Here is a 6,798-nt window from a genome sequence, read left to right as displayed (position 1 = left end):
TCTTGTGTCTTTTGTGCAAGGTTTCCTTGGATGGAAAAAAGGGATGGCTGCTATGCCAAAAGTGTCTCCAAGGAATTGCAAAATCCAAGTGAGGATAGGGCACTATAGTGCTTAGCCTCTGCCTCCTTCAGGTCAAACTACCCATCCAAGCAACCAGATAGGTATGAATCCATTAGTGAAGAATAATAAATTACTACTTGGCTACCTAGTAAGGACTATTTCCACCTCTGTTGTAGTGAATACTATATGTAGTGAGGATAGGGCACTATAGTGCTTAGCCTCTGCCTCCTTCAGGTCAAACTACCCATCCAAGCAACCAGATAGGTATGAATCCATTAGTGAAGAATAATAAATTACTACTTGGCTACCTAGTAAGGACTATTTCCACCTCTGTTGTAGTGAATACTATATGTAGTACAGTGGGTTGTATTACTGCATAATTGACTTTGCACCTTTATGAGTGCATAAGCTTTCTAAACCAAGTGCAACACACTATTTTGTGAATTAAATAGTGCTATTTAGTGATTGTAAATAAAGGTATATAGTACCATATAGTTTTATATGAAACCAAATTTAGTGAATTGAATAGTGCCCAACAAGTAAATAATACTATATAGAATCACAGAGTACTATATACTAATATTGACCTGAACTGCTATTTAGAAAATCCTTGTTACTTCATTACTATATAATACTATATCTCATATATAGCAAAAAGGTTAAATGGACCATTTAGCATCGAAGTAGTACTATTGAATTCTTAGTGCAATGTAGTACTATATAGTTCTAAGCATACAATAATACATTTTATATGGTTATGTCTTGCTATGTAGTGATATATAATTATGCTATGAAAACATAAAAGTGCAGTGTACCTCTTGATAATCAACATTTCTATATGGTGTATACAAACACACAACAATATAGTGTAGCATAACTATGCCTTGCCATGTTATAGTAAAACATTTTGCCTCTACAAGGCACTCTAAATCTTTAAGTATTAACACAAAAAACTTAATAGTACATCGTAACTACCTCAATTGTTGCACTACAAATGTTCTTTTATACATCACTTTAGGTGACTTACAACTCTATACATCACTATCACTATGTGCACACACTCTTATATAGATATGAAGTTATGTAGATCACTATGACTACACTTCCCCACATATAGCTATGAATTGCCAACACCATAGCAACTACCAAGTACAACTTATCCATCCCTATCCATACACACACTAGCCACTACATTAGTACAAGTGAGTTACAACTCTATAGATCACTATCACTATGTGCACACACTTTCATATAGCAATGAAGTTCTACAAGCCACTATGGCTGCACTTCTACACATATAGCTATGAATGATTATGTAGAGCGTAACAACCGATGTTCTCACCTTGGCAACTTCTAGAGAGTTTCTTAGTGATGCAATGCTAGATCTTCCAATTTCAACCTTCGCAAACACCTCATGTAACTTCTAATATCTCAAATCATCCAGATCCATGAATGCAAGGACATTAAGGATGGCCTTGGAAAATATTGTGAGCTCAGTCATGCCCTCCTCTTTGAGTATCTTTCACTTCACCTTGAATTGTACACGTTCTTCTCGAGAATGCCTTCAAGCCTCTTCAACCTTTCCTCGACTCTTTCATGTAAATCCCCTAGGACTATCTTCTCACGGTCATCAAACTGTAGGTGAGTAGGGACACCCTTTCCTTGGATGATGTAGCATTTACAACACTACATTGGGCAGCAAATTCCATCTTTGAGAATGCACTCAAGAATCTACCTCTCTTTGCTTCAACCTCTTCTTTGGCCTCACAAGCATGCATGCTGATATCTGCCTCTTGTGACCAATTCACCCTTTGACAAATAATGTTGTGAGCACTTTTAGAGCGCACCCAAGAATCTTCCTCTCTTTGCTTCACCCTCTTCTTTGGCCTCACAAGCATGCATGTTGATATCTGCCTCTTGTGACCAATTCACCCTTTGACAACTAATGCTGTGAGCACTTTTGGAGTGCTCCTAGACAAAGCCCCTTGCAAATAAGTTGGAAAGATCTTTATTGAAGGGCATCTCTTGGTACACACTCAAGTGAAATTATATCATCTGCAAATATAAGCGTCATTGTACCCAATAGCACTTTTTCTCTGTGCCCGCTTCAGGGTAGCCATAAGCAAATATAGATGTCTAATCCTCATCTAAAATGTCATCGGCCCACAATGCCTGTGGCTTGGACCTGCCCTCATGCCAACCATGGACCTCTTTGAACTTAGCCTCGGTGAATTTCCATGGCTAACTAAAGTGGAGGTTAGGACGGTTTAAAACCTTGAAGGACATTGTGATGCCTTCAGGTACAAGGGAATGGTTGTTTTGCTTGATGAAGATTTTGCAGGCTTTGTTGGCATGCATCGATTCTTATTTGGTGACATTCTGCAAAGTAGACAACATATTAGGAATAGAATGAACCACCTTCTTATAACTTGTGTGTGTGTGTATGTGTGTGTGCTCATATAATCTATGATGATACACAAAAACCCAGGAACTATGCATGGCAACTACCTGCTCTGTGTGTGTGTGTGTGTGTGTATGCTCATGCACCTTGTGATAATGCACAAAAGCCTAGGAACTGCCCATGACAGTTACCTGTTCTCTCTCTCTCTCTCTCTCTCTCTCTCTCTCTCTCTCTCTCTCTCTCTCTCTCTCTCTCTCTCTCTCTCTCTCTCTCTCTCTCTCTCTCTCTCTCTCTCTCTCTCTCTCTCTCTCTCAACAAATTATGCATTGACTATGTATTTCAATGAAGATAGTGATTTGGAAAGAAAGGTTTGGCTCAATTACCTTGAGGATAATGTTCTTTGTCAATGTGGAGGTAGCGACTACCTTTGTGTGCTACAAGAGGGTGGAGGGAAATTGAATGGTAATAAAATTTTGGCTAGAGGATGTGAGGTGAAGCAGATGAGTGTGAGTGCGGGTGTGTAGAGTGCAGTGTGTAGGAGAGTGTACGCTCGATGTGGGGGGTGGAGCTGATGTGGATAATACACCATCGCTCCTCATTGCTTTATGTATTAAAGACTAAGGTTAAAGTTAAAAGATGGCCGATGCCCAGCACCCGTGACCAGGATGTCATGCACCCTTACAATCTCCCACTTGAAGGCCATAGTGGACCAAGTGACCTATGTTAGTACAAAACTATACAAATGTGAAGCATCATGATGCTTCACCCTACACCCATCATCTAATGCAATGTGTGAACTGCTATGTGGCTAAGTTCTTCATAAGAACATTTGCAAGGTTGTCATCCGTGTGAACTTTGGCTAACTCAATGTGTTTGCTAGCAAAAATATCCCGTATCACATGATACCTACCTTGACATGTTTTGACTTGGAATGAAACATGGGGTTCTTTGCTAACGCAATTGCACTCTGGTTGTCACAATGTGACACTAGAGTTTGGTGTATACCAAGGTCTCCCACTAGATGAGATAACCACACAGCTTCCTTGCTAGCACTAGAAACTGCAACAAACTAAGCCTCAATGGTGGAAGATGAAATGCAATTTTGGAGACATCATCTCCAACAAACTGTCGCTCTAAGAAATTTTTTGAATTTTAAAGGCCTTTGGGCCCTTAAATTACAAGATGATTATTTGCCTCATTCTTTTCCTCCAAAAGAGTTCGCTATAAATCACAAGGGACTTTTCCTCTTTATAAATAAAAAGTGGGACACCTTACCCAACTTCCACCCCATAGTGCTTAGTAAACGCTTCGCATGCTTTTTATCCAAAAAAATTACAAATCGTTTACAAAAATTGGCTTTTACATGTTAGCCATAAGGTTTTACATCAAAAATGAATAATTTGCTAACTTTTTTATAGCCCCGGGATTCACTGATACAATTTGGAAGCATTTAACCCCGTTTAGTTTGGCTCATAATTACATAATCACAATGCTTGACTCAAGAATCAGAAAAGTACAAAAGTGTGTAGCTATAAACCTTCAGATTGTTATAAAAATTGGAGAATTAAAATGTAGGCTGGTACAAAGGCTCATAGGTTAGCTTTATAGCTAGCTTCCCCCCCCCCCTTCCCAGATTTTGGGTCATCTATGACACAGCTAGCCAATGGCTAGGTAGCGCTTTGGCTGTTGTGCTTCTTGTGATGATGTTTTTGAAGGTCCTCCAAAGATTTGCAGTATTGGATGTGAAGATATTTTCCTATTGTGGTTATAAATTGCATGGTGATTTTGTTCATTTCCACAAATATTGCACAAAGATTTTGTACAATAGGGCCAAAGGTTTTGGGCTGAAAAGTGAAGAACTCGATGTAAAATGCGTCTTTGAATTTTTTTTTAAAGGTATAAAGGCAAAAACACAAGTTTGGCATAAAATCCATAAAGTACTTCACTAGAGGGTTGGCTAGATAATGTTAAAGTTTTGGCATCTCAAGTGAACTGCCCAATGTGATTCCATTATTTAGTTTGGCTTTTAGGTATTTATTTTACTTATTTGTCAAAGTCTTGGGTAGGGCAATTTACTGGGATTGCTGTATAAGCAACCCCTTGCCTCCATTGTATACAAATTCAGCTATTCACTTCTCCAAAAGTTGCTAAGGTTGCGCCAGGCAAAATCCCGAGTATATATTTACCCGAGGGAAACTCTTCATCAAGCGCAAAAACCCTCTAGTATGCGGTGCAAGATTGAGAGAGAAGGGATTCCCGTCAGCAATTTCACTACTCGATCTGATATCGGGCTTGCCTGTGCTGCCCCTGATGTGCCTGATAGATCGGTCACTATGATTGGGAATGCCATTGCATCTTCAGGTAGGCAGAGGATAAGGGTTATGGTGAAAACTAGAAGTTTGATGAGTTTGAGGGGAATGATGTGGGTTTGTTTGCCACTGCTGAATATGATGAAGATGATAAAGAAGCAGATGAGATTTTGGGGGGTATTGACAAGAGGATGGACTCGAGAAGGAAGGACCACAGAGAAGAGCGCTTGAAGAAAGAGATCAAGAAGTACATAGCTTCAAACTCAAAAATTACCGACCAGTTTTCCCACCCATGAGTGTAGAATAATGGGATAGCATTCCCAAGATTGGAGACTATTCTCTTCACAATAAGAAGAAGAGGTTTGAGAGCTATATACCTGTCCTTGACACTAGCCTACTTGAGAAAGCTAAGCAAGAAAAGGAACACGTGTCAGCATAGACCCGAAGAGCAGGACAACTGGTGATGCTGAAAATCCTTGGGCCGGTTTGACGGCTGTTGGGCAAGGAAGAGAGATTGTTCTTTCTTTAAAACTTGACAAACTTTCTGACTTGGTTGCAAGAAAACATCAGACTGCAAGAAATTTCATTGAGACAGGTTGTAAAGAATGCCCCAAAAATGAAGATGTTTGGGCTGGAGCCTTGCCGCTCATAAGCTTTGGATGTTAAAGAGAAGGCCGAAATTTTGGCCAGGGGAGTTAAAGAAATCCCCAATGGATCTGTAAAGCTTCGGATGCAAGCGGCTAAGCTTGACAATGGTGATGTAAAAAAAGTAGGGTTTTTAGCAAAGCACTTGAGCACATTCCAGATTCTGTAAGGTTGTGGAAAGTTGTTGTTGAATTAGAGAATGAGGACGATGGAAGAGTGTTACTCGCTCGTGCCACCGTGTGCTGCCTTCTCATGCACGAGTTGCTTTGGCTAGATCTTGCTGGATTGGAATCTTATGACCGAGCTAAGAAAGCTTTAAATAGGGCCCGAGAAATGCTTTGTACAGAGCCTTATATTTGGATTACTGGAGCCAAGCTTGAGGAGGCAAATGGAAACATCAAAATGTTGTGCAAAGTTATAGAAAGGGCAATCAAATCTTTGCAGAGGGAGGGTGTTGACATAGACCGAGAAGCATGGATGAAAGAGGCAGATGCAGCTGAAAGAGCTGGTTCTACTGCTACAATATGTCTGGCTATAGTAAGGACTACTATTGGAATAGGTGTGGAGGAAGAAGACCGCAAACATACATGGGTTGCTGATGCAGATGAATGTAAAAAGAGGAGATCGATCAAGACTGCAAGAGCACTTTTAGTATTTAAAGGCCAAAAGAGTGTATGGCTAAAATTAGCTGCCCAGTTTGGGAAAAGTCACGGGATAGTTTCCTAGAAAGAGCATAAGTGTTGTCATGGGAGCAAAAGAGAAGTGGCTGCCTGCGGAAGTTCAAACGGCTAGAGGTATCTTATGTGAATCCTTTGCAGCAGTGGCAAACTCTGAGGAGATTATTCTTGCAGCAATTAACTAGCTGGATTTTGAAAATAATGAATGAGAGAGGGCTTAATAAGCTCTAATGCAAAAGCAATACAAAGTGGTGGAACTGAATGTTGGTGGATGAAGTCTTGCATTATAGAGCCAATGCCACCATGTGGCGCATCTACAACAACACGTAAAACAGCGGAATAAGCGCGATGAAAAGTAGTTGTGATAACAAGTAAACCAATTAACGCCATCAAAAGCTCGTACATTCTGTATAAAGGGTTGTGCGCTCCTTGTCGCACTGTCGAAGCAAGGGACTTGCCGATACACCGTGTGCGAGCCACAAATGGCTCCAAGCACACAACAAGACTAATCTAGCAAGCTCAAAAGAGGGCAATGGTGTGTCACTCACCGCTCTATGCTCCTGCCGTGGAGGATTCCTCGCCGCGATGAAGAAGAAGCTGCAGTCGTGCCGTGCTCAACCGCTTCGCCGCCGTCGTGCCTTCGTAATGCTCGATCGCACACACACTCTCCCTCTCTCTCTCTCACACATACACACACACACGAGGA

At 40.8% G+C, this 6,798-nt stretch overlaps 1 pseudogene; it reads left to right on the top strand.

Moving 5' to 3' along the window:
• Positions 1-4,686: 4,686 nt before the first annotated feature.
• On the top strand, positions 4,687-6,435 carry LOC147425725 (protein STABILIZED1 pseudogene; annotated as a pseudogene).
• The last annotated feature ends 363 nt before the right edge of the window (positions 6,436-6,798 follow it).

Source organism: Adiantum capillus-veneris, chromosome 25 (assembly GCF_014529385.1).
Source record: "Adiantum capillus-veneris isolate H3 chromosome 25, ASM1452938v2, whole genome shotgun sequence".
NCBI lineage: Eukaryota > Viridiplantae > Streptophyta > Polypodiopsida > Polypodiales > Pteridaceae > Adiantum > Adiantum capillus-veneris.
The sequence above is the reverse complement of the archived record's forward strand: the minus strand, read 5'-3'. Positions and strand labels throughout refer to the sequence as shown.